This window comes from Gopherus evgoodei, chromosome 7 (genome assembly GCF_007399415.2).
Source record: "Gopherus evgoodei ecotype Sinaloan lineage chromosome 7, rGopEvg1_v1.p, whole genome shotgun sequence".
Taxonomy (NCBI): domain Eukaryota; kingdom Metazoa; phylum Chordata; order Testudines; family Testudinidae; genus Gopherus; species Gopherus evgoodei.
In genome coordinates, this window is record NC_044328.1 from 121,292,254 (window position 1) to 121,314,794 (window position 22,541).

Genomic DNA, 22,541 nt, shown 5'->3' on the forward strand with positions numbered 1-22,541 from the left:
ATAGTACTTTTCATGCTTTTTGACATCATAGTTTTGCTAAGGCAGTAGAGACACTACCTTTCCTCCTCCTTTCTGTTGGCATATTGCCATTGGAACACACTTTTTGCTACTCAGTTTTTGTTCTCTGGTGGGAAATTTCATCTGACCCTTTCAAGTGGGGCAAGAATAGATATTAGATTTGTTGATGCTGAAGTGCTTTTATCTGAGTTCAACAAAAGAGGTACATTGAAAAGGTTGAGGCTGCTCAGCTTAAACGCTGTACCTATTACAGAGTTCATATGCATTTACAAGTGGCAACTCAGTGACGGTTCTCCTCACCCTAACAGATGTGCACCTAATTTACAGCAAACTTGTAAATCTTTCTGTCAGCTTTGCATGCTTTTCATACCTTTGGGAAAATGTGGTGTTTGACTGTCCTGCCAGCTCTTGCAATGATAGAAATGCTATTAGCAGGAATGATCTCATAGTGGTGCTTTAGCTTTTTAAAGTCTTCTTCTGGGTCTTCTTTTCTACAAGATAGGGGTAGTATTTTGGAACAATAGATAACCCCAGGCTGTAATTAAATGTTAGGAAAACGATCTCTTCATCTGCACATGCTGTACTGGGTATACAACTACTCAACCAATATATATTAAGGGGGTATAATTACTTTCCCCCATTTTCTTTATATTTTTTTAAAACAAAGTTTCATTGATACTAAAACTTATTAAAAAAAATTAAGGCTGCTACACAGCTTGGACAGGGAGGTAATAATTCAATCTCAGCTAAAAAAGTAAATATTGTTTGATGTCCTACATCAACTGTATTTTGTAAGAAGAACAACAAAGCACCTAGTCTCCAGAGAAAACCCTGCTAAAATTCAAGAAGGACTATGACTCACAGACAATCTATGGTGCAAAAGTAACAATGAAAGATCTACCAAGTTCTGAAGAGCAGGGGACATGTGATAATGATTGAAAGGAAATTTTAAATTATTTCAGAACACATAAAAGTGATTCAAATTTTGGGCCTGCGGTTTTAATCTAAGAGTAAAGGAAAAATTATGACACAAGTATTATTTAGATCTGGATTGTGATTTGCTCCCACAGGGCCCAGTCAGGGGACCCATGCAGCTATTTTAAGTTGTGCCAGCTTGAAATTCCTCCTAGGCAGCATTCCACTGGTCCGGGATTGCTGAAGCCCAACTTTGCCCCTCCCACACTTGCATTCCTGTGTCCTCACTATGGCTCCAATTCAGGAAAGCATTTAGACAAGGGCTTAGCTTTAAACATGTGCATAACTTCCATTGAAATCAGTGAGACTTAAGCACATACCTTGAGTTGGTGTGTATACTTGACGATGGCCAGGATAAGGTTATGCAGGCTCTGGCTGGCGCTTATCTCAGGCAGCTCCTGAGCGGTGGCACAACAGGGCTAAGCCAGGATCCCTGCCTGCCCTGGCTCTGTGCTACTCTGCTCTCCGAGGTGACTGGCATGTCCTGCCCCTAGGCAGAGGGGCCAGGTTGCTCTGTGCAGTACATGCTACCCATGCCCACAGGCACTGCCCCCGCAGCTCCCATTGGATGCAACACCAGCCAATCAGAACTGTGGAGCTGGTGCTGGGAGCAGTGCACAGAGATTCCCTGAATGCCCCTCACTTAGTGGCTGCAAAGGCACATTGGCAAGCCAGTGCTTGCAGTTCCAGGCCCAGGGTGGTGGGGCCCTAGGGTGAACAGATGTCTTGATTTTATAGGGATAGTCCTGATTTTTGGGTCTTATCCTTATATAGGCTCCTATTACCCCCACCCCGATTTTTCACACTTGCTGTTTGGTTACCCTAGGTGGGGCTAGGTGTCTGGCCTGTGGTGTGGAGACTTGCTGTGGGCTGGATGAAGAGAAGCAGTGTGCCACACTGGCCTGCAGCCCCCACTTTCATAGAATCATAGATTATTAGGGTTGGAAGGAACCTCAGGAGGTCATCTAGTCCAACCCCCTGCTCAAAGCAGGACCAATTCCCAACAAAATCCCCAAATGGCCCCCCTCAAGGATTGAGCTCACAGCACTGGGTTTAGCAGGCCAATGCTCAAACCACTGAGCTATCCCTTCCCCCTGGGTTGCCTGGGCAGCTCTCTATGTATTATGCAGGCCACATCCACACATTATATACACTACCTGTATGTTCCTGAGGATGTCACATGGGCCGCAGCTGTGTGTTGATTGGGCTGTGGGTTGAGAACCACTGCCCTAGAGGTAGCTTTTTTCTATGTAATAATTGAGGTACCTTGATATGAGGAAAATAGTACCTGCCACTGCTAATGGTGTGCTGCATTAGTTCTGTGGAGAAATATAGAACCTCTGTCTGTGGGGAAGTCTCTTTGTTCCCTTTCAAAAGCATGACATTCACTGGCATTTTAAGGATTGTATTTTTAAAAATCATATGTCTCAGGCTTTAACTAGTAATTTTTCTGTAGTTAGCATCTGTCTTTTAGTGAAGTCTCAATTGTAATTTACTGTCCTTAGATCTCCAAGGATGTCTAGTTAGAACAACATCACACACTTCGCATTACTGATATATTGTATTCAATTTTTGTACAATAATGAAATACAATCATTGCATGCTCTAGCTTCTTTCTCCTAAATAGCTCTATTACGGTTGCAAGGCCCCTAAACATCTGTCATGATATTCAGATATCATTAAGAGAAATCTCTACTCACCGATCAGGACCAATATTACCAGTTTCTCCCACTCAGACTGTTGGTGATGTCTTTCTTGTCTTGGCAGTTTTCAAATGTTTCTGATGGTGAAACTCAGTGTTCAACATTTGGGACTTTCTCAATGTTGTGGATGTTTTTGGCTGATGAATGTTTCAGTCTGGCAAAGTCTGTTGCCAAATTCTAAAAGTTTTACAATGTTCCCATTATAATTCAACATTTACTCTGCATCAGTGAAAGGAGTAAACCTTCAGTCAATGAACTGGTAAACTCAGTTTCTATAATGGTCAGCGGTAAATCACTATTTCCTTTTCTATTCCTGTCCCTTCCCCAACCGGCTATGGATGATTTCACTTACTAATATCATTTTCCTTCTCTTCTTCCTGAACCATTCAGGAAAATATTTTGGAAAGGAGACTGGGACTTTGCAGAAAAATTCAAGCACAGCTTGCAAGCGGGACTTCTTAAAGCAATTAAATTAGTGGTTTTAGACTTCCTTTTATTCTTTAACATTGTTGGTATTATTTACACAGCTGTTGCTGTAACAATTTTTTTATGTTGTTTTTATTATTTTCTAAATCTGTGTTTTGTTTTTATTGATTTGGTTGTTTTTTTTTTAAATTATTCTCCTTTTGGGTTTTAGGGTGGTATCAATTTGTGTGGTCCAACTGCTTCAAGAGTAATTTTTATTGCTAATTTAAAAAACAACAACAACAGACTTAACAATGCATACATTTAAGACAGACCTGTGTTTATGATAGTCATGTGTATGCAGTTTATGAAAACAGAACCCTAGCAGTCCAAAACTCATCATCAAGTTACTTCTGGTTACTGTATCGTTTTTCTCACTTAATATTACCAACTGATTTTTAAAAAATTGCATGCATGCATACGTACACATGATAGTTGTGTGTACACTTGCCTTCTGGATTTGCGGACACAGCTACCCCAATGGCACACAAAATTCAGGGACTTGTACACACAAAAGGCCAGTTAAATAGATAATTGGCCATTTGTAGCATAAATGTTCAGTTTGCATCTGACACCACAATAAATATCCATATAAATTATAAATTATGTGTACCCTAGCACATGCATTTTTTGAAAGTTGAGACCTTAATGTGAAGGTAAAGTAGAAGTGATTGCAGCAGATGAAGACATAAGGCCAAATTCAGTGTTGGCACACACAGGCATAACTCCGCTGCATTGTGCTAATTTACACTATCAATTAATTTGACCCATACTTTTAATTAATATATGAAAACATTGATTTCTAATTGCATTGTTTTTACTTGCACATTTTTTGAACAATATTTTACAATCTTTCATATTTTCCCTTCCCACTCCCATAATATGAAAAATAGTGTATTTTTTTTAAGCCAAGATTTTCAGGAGCCTATAATTAACTTCAGAAGGAGCTGTTGGGTACTAGTACATTTGAAAATCAGGCAACTTTAGTGCCTAGATATGATATAGGTACATAATTGTAGGTATCCACTTTTGAAAATGTTGGCCTTAAAGAATAAAAACATTGTGTTTTGTGTTTTTGTATATCTGTTTATATAATATACATTACCAGTACTTTTATTAGATGTATGTTTATATAAAAAACCTAGAATACATTTAAAAATGTGAACTCTCCTTAATATTTTTAATTAGGTATCAAAAAAGGACTAATATATATATAGGGGAGAAAGAAAACAAAAGTTTTCTGATCAATCTTGCGGTAATCAATAGGAATTCACTCACAAAAGTTTCATTTAACTTTCCATGCTATGAATAGTAACCTTGCTTTCTGTTGAAGCTAAAGCATTCATACTTCTTAGCAAGTTAATTTTCATGTCAACTTAAAACAACCAGACAGAGAATTTTTTACGATTTGGGGTGGGGGGCAGATTTGTATAAATAGTATGTCTGAAAATTTTTCCATCAGAACTGTTTTTTGACAGAAAATTGGGGTCCAATTTAATGTTTGCTGTTTTTCATAAACTGTTTGCTTTCTATGAAAATTTCAACTTTTTGTCAAAAAACCTAACGTGAAAAATGTCAACACAAAAGAAAGGAAAAAACTGAAATATTGATTCTGAAAAGCTGAAGTGGTGGCTCATGGGAGTTGCAGTTAAGGTGTCTTGTGCCCGCATTCTTCTCTGTGGCTCAGATTTTGTAAATGCACTACATTTCCCGTGATACACCATGGCCAGAGGCTTCCATGATGCACAGCACTGACTCAGCAAGAGGGGAGATGGAGCCTAGCTATGGAGGACGATGGAGGCATGAGGCACTCAAACAGGTGAGGTACTGTGAAGGCATTTCTGCATCAAAATCTTCTGGTTTAAATTAAAGTTTTTGGCCAAAATATTTTGGGTTTTTTGCCAAAAACATTTCAGGTTAAATTTTTTGCTGAATAGTCAAGGTTTTTAATGGGGGGGGGGGGGGAATCCTTATTTCTCAGTCATTTCTACTGAATGCAATAAAATTATTAGTATTGAAAGTATATTCTGTGAAACCTTATTCTACATCCTTAGTGCATTGTAGTCAATGGAGCTATGCTGGTTTATACCAACTGCTGTCTCACCATATTTTGTTTTTCTTTATATGTAGGTGTGTGTACCTACTCCTGTCTAGGTGAAAACACTCTGCATTTCAGGGGAGTTTGGCTCTACAGCTGAACTTTTATGGCTACCTTATTATGGACCAAAGAAAAGCTTGGAAACAACTCCAAACACTGAGAATGTTTTCAAGCATTGGTTTGGTTCATTACAAGCAAGGTTATGGATTCTGTAAAAGATCCCAGCTTTGTTGAATCTCTGTTTATATTATAGCACACGTCCTATCTGCAGCAAGTAATATGTATATTAAGAAACTATGGTATATTATAAGAACTAGTGATATTTGAAAGTGACATCACCCCCAAAACATAGTTTTATATGTGTGCCACTGCCCCACCCCCACTTCATTGTTTATTAGCTTAGACAACAGTATTTTAATGTTAAATATTTTTTCTTCGATGTCTGGAGTTTATTGTCCATAGAAATAATATAAAACAGATTCAAATATTTTACTTATAAGCAAAATCTGAGGACTCTAAAAGGAAGTAAATCAAACCCCAACCCTACCCCAACAAGGAAAAAAGTCTCTATTATTATGATCTTTATATTTAATGAGCAAAGTAGTGAGCAAAATAGCTGTCTGTGTTTAGCTACCTGAACAATGAAAAAGTTTTATGCAGCTCTGGAGCTGAAATGTTTTTGACAGTTTTCAGTTTTAGCTCTTTTGATTTTGTAAGAAATCTGCAAAAATATGATTTTGAAAATCACCAGTTTCATGCTTTGTTCCTTTCTGAAAATTAGAATATATTGTCCAACTCCTCTTGACTTGCTGTGTATGAGGGATTCCTAGAGTGTGAAAGGCAAGAATCAGTGCAGAGCTGTTGCTTAGAAACTGACTGAGTTTCCATATTATTGCCTGATGTAATAGTTATATTGCCCACTTGCATCTGTTAACAAGCAGTACAACAGAATCCACAGGTACCTATAAAGGAATAAACCTGGCATTCATTACTTTGCTTCAAAATTCATAAATGCCTTTTCTTGCTTGGCCATGGGGAGAAAAACATTTTGCTCAGGTGCTAGTTAATAAAATAGGATATGTACTGACTCTACACACATCTATCTATTTTATTTAGATGTATTTACTTTCCCCTAGGGAAAATGTTCTATAAGAAAAATGTGGCATATTATTGTAATTACAATTCTATAACACTATGGAAAGCCATGAGCTGTATTTTTGGCTGTAAAGTATAGTGCGGTAATAGGACTATCCTTATTTAAAAAACAGGAAGCACTACTGATTCATTTATAAAAGCAGGAGGCAGGGGCCATGCTAACAAGCATACCATTTTGTAGACCCCAGCCACTCAAAAATCATAACCAAGCCACTCTCACATTACAGGTAGTAATTTGTCTAACCCCAAACATTCCAAAAGTATGAGTCACCCCCTCCCAAAAACACGAGCGGTTTAAAATTAGATTTTTAAAAAAAATGAGTGGTGAGGGATCTTTTTATTTGCTGTCTGTTTTTTTGAGCTTTTAGGATTCATTTGTTCATACTTTCCCCCACAACCATAAGGGCTAAAACTTTTCTTTTAATGTAAACAGAAATACTCCTAAAATCACATGACTCCAGGAACTGGGCTTTCAGAAAAGCACCAATTACCGTAAGACTCATGCCAAAATCAGTTGGTGATGGTGTAGGAGCATAAATCCGGGCAATTTTTCTCATTTGATTTATGATCTGAAGCCCATTGAAATCAGTGGAAAGAATCCCATTGGCCCCTAAGATGTGTGCATAGATTGGAGTGCCTAGTCTGTGGACACAGCCACCGAAATAGTATGCCCATAGAGGAGATTACATAAGTAAATATAAATGATACACCCATAATGTCTTTCCCCATTGTAAGATCCTCCATCTTGAAGCCCCTTATAAAGCCACACTCTAGTGTGCAACCTTCTTCCATTTAAAGTTGAGGTACTCAGAAAATAGAATAGGTGTTATACACCACGGAAATTAACTGTTGTGAAGAAGCTTTTTGAAAAGTGGTAATGGAGGACAGATCCTGTAACAATTATGATGCATAAATAATCCTTGCTCCTGGGATTAAGGGCTATATAGGCAAGTAAGGTTTTGCAGAGCCAGGCCCTACATTAGAAAGAGAAAATGATTTAAACTTATAATTTACTATGTGTGCTTTCTACACAGGCAGTAGTATTGTGTTGGTAAAAACAAATGAGGGGTGTATTCTCATTTCAGTGCATGGGGATTGATGCATGCAACTCACGTGAGTGTTAATGGGACTTAACACATAAATCCCTGCCCTTCAACATGATAATACAGAATATACTACTTTAGTTTTTAATTCACTAGGGTGTCAATTTTAAAGCATTTTCATATAGTTTGTCCTAATTATAATAATTTTTAATGACAGCTTAAAAATTTCACACGACTGTCTTATCACATACAAAACTCAGTTTTTCAAATGAACAGTTTTACTGTATTGTATTCTGGGAATTTTGAGAACAAAAACACTAAGAAAAAACTTCTTTGTGTAATAAAACTAGATGTTGTTATGCTATTTTATTTTATGTACACTGGAGCTGAGTTTCTCAAAGAGTGAGACTGGCCATTTTGAAGAGTGTTTGGCTTCTTCTACCTTGAGAATTTGCCAATGTAGTCTCAACTGATACAAGTCATGGCTTTCCTTGTCTACACTTGGGGTTCTGTACTGGTACAGCTACATTGGTGGCTGCTACCAATGGCTAAAATGAGGCAATTCCCAATATAAACAATGCCATGGGGGGTTTCAAACAAGCCCAAGGAAAACGAGAAGCAAGGAGGCTTCTTCCTTTTTTGCTTAGAATCTGCAGAAATCAGAATCTACTGTTAACATTTCAGGACTTAAATACTCAATATATGACTTCTTATATCCTCAATCCAAAGGAAAAATGATCCAGCAAAAAAGTCACATCCATTTTTCCCCTTTCAAAAAATGCCGTTTCCTACAATGCCTCATTTTTGCATGTAGACGTTAATTTTGGCCAGAGTAACTAGGGTTATAGACTTCCTGAACTGTACCTCTTTGGAGTGGATTGTGCTGGAGGCCTTGGAACGGTGCATATCTCTAACAGTCTGAGCACTGACTCCGTCATGTATGCCAGAAAATGCTTGTCATTTCAACTTTTTCCATTGACTTCAACTGGAGCAGAGTTAGGCCAACACCAAGTGTTTTTGAAAATCCCACCCTAAATGTACTTCTCTGCTCCTCAGATAGACGTTTCCATCTCCTAATCTGAGCTCTTTATGTCAGTGGTTCTCTATTGCTTCTTCCTCGTGCTGAACTGAGTCCTGTGTTCTTTTTAGTCTTCTACCCTTAAGCCCAGGTCCCATTTTCAAAACTGAGTCATGCAGTTAAGGTGATAAGGATATAATTTTCAACAACACCTAAGGGACAGATTTTCAAAGGTTTTTAGGCACCTGAAGGTTCAGATCGGCACCTAGTGGATTTTTCAACAGTGCCTAAGCAGGTTAAGCTCCTAACTCCTGTTAATTTCAATGGGATTTAGACACCTAATCTGTTTAGGCACTTTAGAAAATTCCACTGGGTGCCTATCTGCATCTTTAGGGACCTAAATACCTGAATACATTGAAAATTTGGCCTAAGTGACTTAGGAGACTCAGGGTACAGGCAATCAGCAGTAGGATTGCAGCATGCATAGCTAGATCAATGCCAACTCAGACATGGCTATAGGTACTGCAGCAGTCGAACTTCTGATTGCAGTGTAGATGAATCCCAAGTGGCACTGAAACTAAATGGGATCTAAATCACTTAGCTGCTTTTGAAAATTTTACCATAATCTCTTTGTGCAAGGGCTGTCTTGTTGTTCTGTGTATAGCAGGGGTTCTCAACCTTTTTATTTCTGAGCCCCGCCCCCAACATGCTATGAAAACTTCCGCAGCCCCGCTGTGTCACAGCAACTGTTTTTCTGCATATCCAGTACATTAAAAGCCAGGGCTGGCGTTAGGAGGTAGCAAGCAGGGCAGTTGTCTATGGCCCCACACCGTAGGGAGGTCCCACACCGTAGGGAGGTCCGCAAAGCTAAGTTGCTCAGGCTTTGGCTTCAGTCTTGCACAGCTTGGGCTTTTGCTTTCTGCCCTGAGCCCCAGCGAGTCTAATGCCAACCCTGCACTCTGGTTTATTTTGGGGGACCCCCTGAAATCTGCTCGTGGCCCCCTAGGGGGCCTTGGACTCCTGGTTGAGAACCACTGGTGTATAGCACAAGGTGGGTCTGGCCCATGACTGGGGGTGCTGAGCATGATAATACAAACAATACATTACAAGTAATTGAATGTCAATTTTAAACCACTCTGCACGTTTTCACATTGCTGTACACCACCAATTTTGCATGAACAGATCTAATTTTCCAAGACGGGGAAAAACCACCCCAAACCAAATCTCCTTCAACACACAAAAAAGTTAGGCCTTAGCAATATCTACTTGACCAGTATAGTTTCTAAATAATCTATTTACTGTATAACCAAGAATATAGAAGGGAAATATTCTTCAAAATTTGTAGCCTTTGAACTGTCATGTTTCATAAAGACTAAATGATAAAAAAAAGCATAGCACTCATATGTTAGCCATATTTATGGGTATCTTTTAACTGTAGGCTCTAGTTGGTATTGTTTCTACTATAGGAAAAAATTGTTTAGCTGCCACTGCAACATTTTAAGCTTTCACTGTTACTATAAAATGAAAACCCCAGGAGAATTTTTAGTCGTCTTGTATTACTCTTTTGCAGAGACTTAGGAAGTAAAAGTTTAAAACTGCCTAGTAACAGACAAATGACTTTTAAAAGCCAGTATTGTACTGGCTTGGGAGTACTACAGGAAAAGCTACTTTAAAAAAAGGGGGGGGGGGAATGCAACAGTACAAGAGCTAAGCAAGGCTAATTATTTTTTAAACAAATATATGGAGGTCTTCTAAAACTGAATACCTGAGAGGCCTTTTCCTACATGTGAATTGTCAGATCCATGTTGCAATGAGCATCCAAGCATAGACCTGCTTTGTAACAGTGTTCCCAGTAGGAAGTGTTTTAGTGTATATGAGCAACGTGCTATAAAACAACAACATGCTTCTTCTGAATGCATTAAGGCCAATGTTTTCAAACGTTGTTCCCTAAAGTTAGGCCAAGAGAGCCTCATTTTCAGAGGTGGCAGCATAGACTTCAGTGGTGCCTGAGGCTGATCAGCACCTCTGGAAATTGGGCCACTTCTATTTAGGTGCCCAAATATACATACTGCTGATGACTAACGTAGCCATCCACATTTGTAAATGGTGGCCTAAGGTCTTTGAAAATCCCAGGCTATGCGTTCAAAATGTTATTTTTAAAGCAGCCTCAGAGTGTTATTTACTTAAACCCTGTTGAAATTTAACAGAATTTTGGTGCATTGCTGAACTCCTGTAAACTGCTTTGAAAATCTTAATCGTATATTGTAAGTGATGGATGAATCTCTAAAGGTCTGGTGGTTCACTTTGGATGGTTGTCTGAATCTGTTCCGACTGGAAACTGGTCTGGGAATTTCATTAATGTAGGTGTTTCCAAGAGATTTGCAGTACGTGATTCCTAGATTTTCAGTGGCTTTTCCACTTCATTTTACCCAACCCAGGAAAAGCAGAAACATGCAACAATGTACAAAAGAAGTTGACCAAAGCATTCTTGAATCAAAGAAAGATTTGTGGTTGGATCAAAGATTCCAAGAAAGTGTTGGCTGTTCTGTTTCACCAATGCCTGAAGTATAATAATGGGCCAAAACCTAAAGTCTTACTGAAGTTATGTCTGAATAAGGGATAAATAAATAAAAATACTTTGGAATCATCATGTGGAAGGGGACTAGATATTGATTAAGCACTTTATAAAAGTGAGTCCAATGAATTTTATTTTCAATTTATATATGTGGAAACTAAGGCACAAAGAGATTAACAGCAGCATTTTCAAACCTGTGTTTCCAATGCTAGGCTCCTAAATATATATTCAGGCACCTAAACAGAAGTGGTCCGATCTGCAAATTTGCTGAACACCTGCTACTCCCATTAACTTTAGAGTGACCGAACACCAGACCACTTCTATATAGGTGCCTAAGGATGGATTCAATAGCCTAGTTGTAGACGCTTAGATTTGTCCTGAATGACTTGCCCAAGGTCATACAGTGAGAGAGTGGCACACTTGGAGCTAGAAATTGTTATTTGATTTAATTGAGTTTATTTATTTATACTGCGGTAGTGCCTAGAAGCTTCCGTTATGGACCAGATCAAACACAGAACAAAAAGAAGTGCCTGCCTGAAAGAGCTTGTACCTCTGTAGCGCTCGACTCCCAAGTAACGTTCTCTAGCCACTAGATTTGCTGTTTCCCTGCTGTGGGAATTAGCAGTTATAAAGTATTGAAACATCAGTGTCCTAGCAAACAGTTGGAGTTTTATTATTTTTGTTATGTTTTCCAAATGGCAAAGCATCAGTTATTTTTCTGTCATCTGTGGATGTGCTGCCTTGAGGCTAGATATACATAGGGTACTTAGACTCAGTGCTGTAATAATGTTTAGGCACCCCGCTGTCTCCTGGAACCCACAGCCCTGAGTTAGGCACCCATGCTTCCTATACAACACCTCAGAGAACTAGGAGTCTCAGAATGGGAGCTAGCACTCTTAGCAGGGAACCACTCAAATGCTGAGTAGAGAGGTGTGGCCTAAGCCCTGTGGTGGTAATTGGGCCTATCTCTTGTGAGCTCCGCTGTGGAAGGTGAGTGTAAGATCATAAGATGTCACAGTGACCTATAATAATATACGCTGATGGGAAAAGTTGCAAAATGGAGACGAAGTGAATTAATACAAACAATAAGACCTCCGGATATATTTCAAGAACTGGGTTAAGATCATGCCTGGTTAACAAGAACAGCATGAGACTGAAATCAATGAACCAAAATTGATGTGTCGGAAATTAGGTCTAACTGGCGGACAAAATAATGAGAGAATGGGCTGTTCCACCCAATGGTCCCCTTCTAGAGGCCTCAAAAAGAAACTTGTTGGGAAAGCTGCTTACCGGGAGGCTGGCTAAAAGATGAGAAGGGAAAGGAGTTTCACCATCAGGGCTTCCACCACCCCCCACTGTCGCTTAGAACCCTGAGCCTTCTTTGTCCTAATTCTAAAAGACATCCTGACCAGAGCAGGCCAGAAAGAAGGAACCAGATGACATTGACACTTCCACTGGCTTCGGCTAAATCCTGAACACCACCTGGGATGTGACACTGTGAGTCTCTCACATTTCCCCCTCCTTGTGTTCTTTTCCTACCCCACCTTATTTTTTCTCTCTCCTAACCTTCTCTTTTTCCCTTCTGTCTAGTAAAAGTCTGACTTAGCCAGCCAAGACAGCATGTTTTGCAACGCTGCTTTAAGCCTGTGGCCAGAAAGCAGCAACTAAAAGCAATGCCCTAAATAGCTTGATGCTGGTACAAATTTACCAGGTCTTGGACCATGTGCAGTGTCTGTATTTTTCCAGCAGTGAAGTTACAAGTGAGAATCAACACCAGAGACAGAAGCTGCATTTTCTCTCTTTGCTATTTTCTTTCCTCTTTTTGTGTTTGTGGTTTTGTCTTCCAGGAAATGGAATCGATCTTGAACAACAACAGCAACGACGATAGCTTCAACCCATCTCAACTAATTTATCTTTACCAAGAAGGACAATTATTACCATCTTTAATACCTTCAAACAGACTGTCAAACAAGGGGTTTCGCCCTATAAAAACTCTTTACAGATAAAGGGAAAGGCAACAAGTGATGTTGTTAAAATGAAAACCTTATTTAATACTTTACATTTCTAACAGACGTTTTGGAGCATGAGCTTTCATGGGTGAATACCCACATCGTCAGATGCATCTGATGAAGTGGGTATTCACCCATGAAAGCTCATGCTCCAAAACGTCTGTTAGTCTATAAGGTGCCACAGGACACTTTGCTGCTTTTACAGATCCAGACTAACATGGCTACCCCTCTGATACTTTACATTTCAAATGCTGTAACTGTTTCCCCCCCCCTCCCACATCTTTAATAAAAGGATTTGTAACGGTGGGTTTTCCATGGTACTGAGCCGGTTGAGTTCTTTGCCTACCAAACCCTGAACTGTGTTTATTGCTGTTGAATGTTGGACAACTTCAGGCTAATGGTAACATCTTTGACTCTTTGGGGCTTTTATTCCATCCCCTGCCAAAGGGAGGTAGGTGCCTACGTCTGGGATGGAAGGAAGCACATCTCTCCATTCAGAATTCACAGCCATGAACCCTTTCCTGGAGTTAGGTCCCTAAATTGGGTCATCCTTTCTTGTAACAACAACAAAAAAATGAAGAGGATGAGTGATGCTGCTGTCCCCTTTATAGTCAAGAGCCCAGGGGTTTGGGCATCACCTGGGAGCTAGAATACCTGGGTTCGAGTCCTTGCTCTGAATCAAGCATTAGTCAGGTCTCCTACATCCTGGGTGAGTGCTCCAACCAGCAGCAGCTGCGCCACCACCACCTCCTCCATTTTACATGTGGCCCAATCCAGTAGGTAGCCTCTGAGCACAGGTAGTGAATCAGGCCCAACAGGCAAGCCAGGTGGAGGAATGCCTGAGAACCCTTCAGGGCTTACGTGAGACTTGGGTGCCAAGCAGTTTGATGATGCCAGGGCTTAGGCAGCCCAGAGGACTTTACCAGCAGAAACCTAGGCACCTAGGGACTTTAGGCACTTGCTGGATAAGGCAGGGTTTTTGAGGATCTAAATTTTGGATTTAAAAAACTGCCTAAGTGGTAGTTAGGCTCCTAGATACGTTAGTGGATTTAGTCCTTGATCTTTAAACATGCCTGAGTGGGATACATTTCCACCTTTAATCCTTCAAACTTACTAATGCTTTCATGTGCAACTATAACAGTAACTTGGAATGAGCATTCCACAAATATGCAAATTGTCTGTCAGATTGGACAGGCTGCATGCGTTTGAAGTTGTGTTGACAGCCTACAGGGAAAAAAAAAGGCATTCTCAGCTCAAACATGGAAAAGATGTTTATATTTTTTCCCCTCTAACAACATACATTTTATGTTCTAAGCAGAGATGGAAGCAAACTGCAACATTTGAATCAGGAGCTGGGTCTGTGTTTTGAACTCACTAAAGTTAGGAGCTAGTTTGCATCTGAATATTTTGGTTCCTCCCATTCTTGGAACAGGTAGGTCAAGTCATAACATTCAGATCCAGATCTGGGTGCAGATCCCAGTTGCCACAAACTCTAGGGCGACTTTGGAAGTGACCTTTTGTTCTGAGGCTCTCTCTGTTTCCAAGTAGGCTAATAAAGGAAGTATCTCAGAATATGTTGCTATCCTCTAGAACAGTAGTCCTAAAACTTTTTTGTCTGCACCCCTCCTTACCTAGTCCACATCGCCCTGGGAGCTACGGTTGGGAGCTGGGGCTGTGACAGGGGCTGGCTCTGCAGCTGGCGCCTCAGCTGGGAGCAGGGCTGTGATCGGGGCCAGGAGCTGCAGCTGGGAGCGGAGCTGGTGACCAAGGTTGGGGCCGGACCAGTGGCTGTGGCTGGGGCCAGGGCTGGAGAAGAGCTGGGGGCAGAGTGGGACTGGGTGGCTCTCCCTCCCAGCCATCCCCCGCAAATGTTCCGTCTTGTCCCCCTAGGGGAGGCATGCCCCACAGTCTGAGGACCACTGCTCTAGAAGCAATGAACTTTGTCTTTGAAGGTAACGCCAGTCTGTTACTTGACAAAGTAGGACCAATCAGCCTCCAGAGAAGCTGTGGTACTCAGAATCTTTGAAAGGGAGACTCAGAAACAGCAACTGTGAGACCAAAGGAAGGTTGATTTCACAGCAAGCATTGATAGAAAAAGAAAGAAAAGGCCATGTCTTCCGGCTAAACAAAGACCTTAGTACACAATTGTCATTAACATATTCCATTGGTTTTCTTCCTTGGAGATTAGAGAGATCAAAATCCCTCTCACATCATCACATGGGCATGTGGCAGACATACACAATTCTGTGGCCCTAGCATGTTGTTCTGTCCAATGAGGTTTTATTCTACATTGTAGTTTAACATAGAAAGTATTGCTGTTTAATAATAGCATGCATTGAGAATTGTGATTCAAATAGGAACCTTATCTAAAGGCTGCTTCCTAAATGCATTGTTGACACATCTTAGCATGTGACATTTGTGTACAAAGTATCAAAAGGCCAAGTACAATAGGGATCGTCTCTGAAATAATCATTCAGGTTACACACACTTTTTTTCCCCTGCTCATCAAAAATTTAGATTGAGGGGGGAAGATTTGCTGACGAAAATGGGGAATACCATGTGAAGGGCCAAGAGCTTATAAAGCTGTAGTACCTGCTTAGAAATTAGAGTCTTTTAAGAATTCATAAGCCTAAAGTTTGCCTAGAATTTGTCAAGTAAAGGACCTGTGCCACAGCAGAGCAATGCCAGTTTGAAGTCATGGCTAGATGGGGAAAGTGAGAAAAACTGAGTTCTTCATGCATTTGGAAACTGAGCACGTCATGCATTCATTAGCTAATTTTCAAATGTGGTCATCTACATAGATTGCCTATACCCTACAGCTGGATACTCACACTGGCATCTAAAACCTCACCCTCTGAAGGCCTGAGTACCTTCAGCTGCAGTGAGAACCAGATCGAGTTAAGTGTTCATCAGGTTCCAGGATTTGGCACTATGAGCAGAAATGTTTAAATAACCAAAGGCCAATGTGAGATTAAGGGGCTGAGCTGCAGTGTAGACTCTTTGCATGAACTTAACCAGCTACCTGGGAATTCCCCCAGTGCGGGGGGAATCCTTGGGTATCATAGGAACCAGTGTAGTTGCTTTATAAAACCCCTGGAAGGTCCTGGCATTAGGGGGTATGGCTAGGAAAAAATGGGTTCTGTTGCACTGTAATTATTCCCGACTGCAAGATGGGACCCTAAGGCAACTGCGTGTAAATTAGAGCCACTCTAATTTTGCACTTGTGTAACGTCATTGACTTCCATGCAGTTTTATCTGATTTGCCCCAGCATGAAAGAGAAACGGGGCCATTGTATGCCAAAGAGTGGATGAAATATTTTGTATTTCTGTGTCTTTTCCTACTTTTATTATCAGTTGAAAATGCTAAACAATTATCACACACACACACAGAGAAAAGAAAGAACACGGGCTCATGGTAGTGAATTTTCATTGCGTGTTTCACAGTGAATTTGGACTGTATCAAAAACTTGCTGCCATATGTTTAGTTTTTGTGACTCTCTCTCATTGTTGCTGATACCCATTCAAATAATCAGAATGGTTAACTGTTTATCAAAAATTAGGTAATTAAGTTCTTAAAAATCAACATTAAAGTGATAAGATTCAACCATGAATCCACAAAACCAAGGAAATATGGTCACTTTGTGTGTACCTTGGAATACTGTAGCTGCGCAAATAGCGTATTCCTGAATCAGGCTGCCTGGGAACAGCGAGTGAGATTACATAGCATGCGTGTAGGTATTTTGGAATTCTATCAGTTTATACCAGGGGTGAAAGTAACTTACAGGATTTACCGGTACTGCTGGAGTCCTGAGGGGGTATGGCCTCATCCAGAAGAGGTGTGGCCTCAACCAGAAGGGGCGGGCCTCTTGAGATTTAAAGGCCCTAGGGCAACAGCTGTGGCTGGGAGCCCCGGGGCCTTTAAATCAACAGGGGGCTCCCAGCTGCAGAGGTGGCTGGGAACCCCTGGGGCTCGGCCACCGCGGAGCTCCAGGCCCTTTAAATCCTGGCCCCAGCCCGGCAGCTAAGCTCGGGCGTGGATTTAAAGGGTCCAGAGCTCCCACTGCTGCAGGGAGCCCGGAGCCCTTTAAATTCCTGCCGCAGAAGCCGGTATGGTCCGGCACGGCGTAGTGGCTCTTGCCGGTATGCCGGACCGGACCAGACCAGACCGGCTTACTTTCACCCCTGGTTTATACGAACCCATATTTAAATAGTCACAGTACAGGCTTAATTTTCTTGTATAGGTATTATTTGCCAATGACATAAATGAGAAAAGAACTAGTGGGTCCAGATGGAATATCTTCAAAGAATATTCTTTAAGTCAGTCTCCCAACAGTAAAGAAAGAAAAATTGATGCCAAAAAAGTGGTTCAGTATGGAAATTAAAAGTCCAACCATAAAAAACAAAGAACACAATGTAAGAACCACACACATAGGTGTTTTCAGGATCAGGCCTCAAGCCTGTTATGTCTGCCAATAGTCCATGTAGTATTCAAGACAGGTGACAGCAGAGGCCACGCCATGGCTAACTTCATAAGAGTAGATAACTCAGCAAGAGTTATGAAATCATTTGACAGAGGCCAGATTCAGAAGGCATCTGAAATGTCTTTCTTTAAAGATAATCAAGTTAGGAATCAAAAGGGGTCTAATGTTAGAGACTTGCCTTTCAAATGCAACAAATGATTATACCTGTCAAGATTTATGGACAGATTTATTTATGTTGACAGTGGGACCACTAATAGTTTGACAAATGAGAAGTCTTGACAGATACAACAGATACGTTAAAGTGTATTTTCTTCTATTTGAAAAAAGGAAATGAGTGAGTTATGACAACCCTGCAATCTATATTGATACATCTACACTTAGGCCCATCTACAGCAGGAGACACATTCTAGGTTGCTGGATGCCAAACTGAGAAACCCAGTGATATTCTTGAACATCAATGCCCCACTATTCTTTTCCACTGAAAAGGTATTTAAAGGGGCAAATGTAGAGAAAACAGGAATGAATGCACCTAAAGCTGGTGCTACCTGTGAAAGGTTTTCTTCCAATATGGGATGACAGTCAGACGAAGAAAAGTAGGTCCCTAGCAAGATTGTTCTCAGTGACCTTTATATTTAATGATTGACAGAGCATTATTTAATCATTGACAGATCCAAAGGAAACCTCTCTTTGCGTCTCGGAAAGTCTAATCCCCACCTCCAGCAGACAGTGCCAAACCTTATGTGTCACCTGTGCATCTGGTTAACTCAAGCCAATCACTAAAACAAATCCATTTCCCATGATGAAGAATTCTATAGTAGGGACATAATTCTGAATAAAAGTCTAGAGGATGGTTCAAAAAAAGCTCTAAAGAGTTATCATTCTCCATTGAGACCTGATCCAAAGCCCAATCAAATTCATGGAACGATGCCACTGATTTCAATGGGCTTTTGCTCAGACTCTGAGATTTAACAACTGTGGAAGACTGGATAACCCATAAGTGTTGCTCTGTAATCTAGCAGCCCTTAAATGTTGCTTTCATTTAGCAGACACTAAGTGATGTGAGTTACTCCTCCACTGAGTGCCTAATCTGTAATCTTGACACAGTTTCTGACAACCCAAGGAGTGAGAGATCAAAGAGGGGATCCGCCTTTATTACTTTAGGGGCTGTCTTCTTCTCAACATGGAACTTGATAAGTGCTGATGAAACAACACATGGTACAATGCCGGTGTCACTTTTGGATAATTGGTTTGTGTTGCACTTTTCAGGTAACAAATGGGTTGAATTAGCAAGCTCCCCATGGCCTCAAAATCAATGCAAACAAACGATCTTTTAATTTAACAATGAGACCATTTCCAGGCTCCCTCAGTAAAAGTGAAACAAGGGTTCCATATATTAATGTGACTTTGTATTCTTTATCTTCTAAGAACCCATCCTGTGTCTTTGGCAGATTAAACTAGATCTGGCTACTCTCCCTTGAGGGATAGTGAGAAGTGGGTAGCCAGTATTTTTGAACCAGGCATATGTCTGACATCAAAATGCATTTAACTGAAGCACAATGGGTAATATTGTTAATGCAAAAACATTTTGGTCTTTCAAGAAACCATTAGATGACATCAGGGAGGACTGGAGTTATAAAAAAGAATGAACCTTGACAGGCTGAGCTAACTATTATTCTTTCACCAGCAGAGTTGCCTCCCGGGAAACCTTTGGATGGTACATTAATGATTTCACATTTGCTCGTGGTAGCCCATCTGAGCTGAGGAGCACCATTTGCATCAGTCTGGGTATGAAATTAAAGAGGCCTGTGTGCCATCTCCTTTGTGTTTAAAAAAAAAAAAAAAAAAGGCGGGGTGGGTATCCTCCACACCCTTACATTGCTGAGAGGAAATATTAGACCCATCTCATCCTGCTATATCAATTTTGCATCTTGTTTTCCTTGAGCAAGGTAAAAAAAATATCTCTCTTTGCCAGTCATTTTGCACACACCAGACTTTGTTATATTAAATTCTGCTCTGTAATTACCAGACACAGCCGTGGGAGTGGTTAATCTTTTAAAGCAACATTATGAATTATAATACCAAGTGTATACTTCACGATAGTAATCCTGCAGTAATGCAAGCAATATTAGCATGTTCTGGGAGGCAGAGTACTGCCAGGGGACCAGGGATCTTCCAGGAGAAGAAAAGAGAGGGAGGGGATTTCTCGGTAATGAAAACGATGTCATGTTTAGTCCCACAAGCTAAAAACAAACTAAATATTTATGATGAAGAAAAAAAAATGAGGAGGATTATGGTATCATTCAATGTGGAATGAAATGTTACCTAAACTAAACATTTACATCAATAAGAGAAGGGTAATGTATGCTGTACTCAGACTGATCAAAGAGACTAGAAAATTAACTGTAATAACAGCAAAAAAAAGTAACAACCGTGTATGGTACAGTAAGTGTCTGGTCTTTGATGCAGAATAGTATCTTCTTTTCTATAGGTGTAGACTGTGCTAGCACAGTAGGGCCCTGACCTTGTTTGGGTCCATTGGCCACTAGAGGGATACAAACAATTAATAGTAATAATAATGTTGTAATAGGGATGATGTCGTTAGCTCTTCAGTGGAACCAAAATTTGACCTTTGCTGTACGAAGTGCTTTCTACTATGTAGACCTCTACGCTTGAGCTAAAAAGAGTAACCTCATTAGCTGTTAGCCATAGCAGGCTCTTATCCTCTAGGTAGACTAACCACTAGAGGGACATGACACACACTGCGAGCATGTTACATATGTATTCTTTGATCTCTGTAGTGTTCTTTCTTTTCAAAATGTTCTATTTAAGCTTATTTTTTTGTTTCTAGTAAGTCCTCAAGAATAGCTCTAACAAAAATATAGTATTCTCTTTATTGTATTACTCTTTCTAGTTTTTTTTAACTGCCTGACCTTTGGATGAATGGCTCCTATATACATAGACTCTGATCCTGAAAACACATACAGGTGTACTTGACCTTACCTATGTGAATAATCTGGGCAAAGCTGAATACGTGCAAAAGTATTTGCAGTTTATAAAGTGCTTTGGGATCCCTCAGTATGAAAGATTTACGTAAATAAGGTCCTATCTATACTGGAGTTCAAACCATGTTATCCAAAAGCATGTTTAAACCCAGTTCTTTCTAAAAAGGTGCTGACAAACACACTTTTTTTCCACTGAGCTCCATAGGGGAGGACTCCTGTGCCCATTTGGAAACCCACTGAAGTCAATGGGGTTCCTGCAGGTGCAGAAGTCTGCTCGCAGAGACCTCATTCCAGCATGTGGCCAAAACTGCTATGTAGACAGAGATGCAAAAAAGTTTCTCAGTTCATGCTCCAGTTTAATAACAGCTCTGCCTAACAGTCTTTGAAATCTTATGCAGACAGGGCCATAATGGAATACATTGTCATTAATAAACCAGTTACATTTCTAGTCAGTGTTTGTCTGAGCCACTCTTAAATTTCTTAAAAGTTGGTTTCTTCTATTGAAATAGAATATGAATGTGTACAACTGTTGAAGTACTTTTATATAAAAGTTCTCTAAAACTGGTTCTCTCATCCTTTTCAGACTACTGTACCCCATGTGCCCTGCTTACCACCCTAACACCTGACCTGCACTTGCAACTCCCCCAATCCCATCCTGAGACTCCCCCTGGGTTGAGAAACACTGATCTAGATGAGTTGATGTACCCGCGGAAGACCTCTGTGTACCCTCTGGGGTACACATACCCCTGATTGAGAACCACTCCTCTAGAACATAATAGACAATAGTAAATTTTCAATAGGCTTTTGAATCATACTGAAGAATTCTATAGCATGGCTACAATTCTCTATTATATTCTATAGCAGTGCTTCTTTACTTCAGCCTGCACCCTTTTGGTTCTCAAAATATGTCCTTGCACCCCTTATCAAAAATCAAAATATGTTCTCACACTCCTTATCAAAAATCATTGAAGTAGGTCAGTTCTTTAAACCTAGATATATTTTTCTTTGTGTATTACAGTAATCGTTAAAAATGTATAATGTTAATAAATACATAGGTTTGATGAAACAAAGTAGTTGTACTTATGTGTCTGTGCTTAATTTGTGTTTTCGATGATTTACCTACTAAAAAAATCTGGCATGTCTCGCACACCCAGAAGGGGAATCTCACACCCTCAGGGAGTGCATGCATCCCAGGTTAAGAACCACTGTATCTATAGGATAGTTCAACAAACGTACAAAAAGGATATCACTTCCTCTTATTCTATATAACTTTTTTATAAGGGAGTATTCTCCTATAATATAAAAATAATATAGAGTTATGTTGTATTTCTTTAACCTTTTAATCTCAGGCTCTCAATATGCTTTAAAAATAATTAATATGACCTGATCCTTTTGGGTTGCGAGTTGCTATTATAAATGAGGAAACTGAGGCACAGTGAGATTAAATAACTAGCCTCAGGCTCTGAGTGAATTGGGAATCAGCATGTGGATTTTCTATCAGGAATCCAAATGTGATCTGAGGGTAGTACCTAGGGCATTTAAGCATGTGTGGGAAAACTACCATGTAACTTTTTGAGGGAGAATTTATTTTCTCCCTGGTTAAAATGTGCTAAGATTCCATGGTTTATCTGAACAAGTAAACCAAAAGATAACAGTTTAGTAACCCAGGGTGATGTTTACAACTGTACTGAATGTGACAGCTTTCAAAGTATTATGTATATTTCTAGGGTTGTACATGTATAGCTCTGACAGCATGTCAGTTATAATTTTTGTAAAAAATTGCATGTAGTTTATTATGGTTCAAATATAGAATAACTATAAATGCTTCAGAATAAAATACTAATTTTTGCATTGTTGATAGGTTCGTAGAGTTATAAATAGAGATAAAAATGTTTTAATTGACTGGGTCATTTCCTTTCTCCCCCTTTATAGTCAGTTGAAACATGATTTGTTAGGGTAAACTACAGACAAATAGAACTAAATGAAATCCTTGCACAAT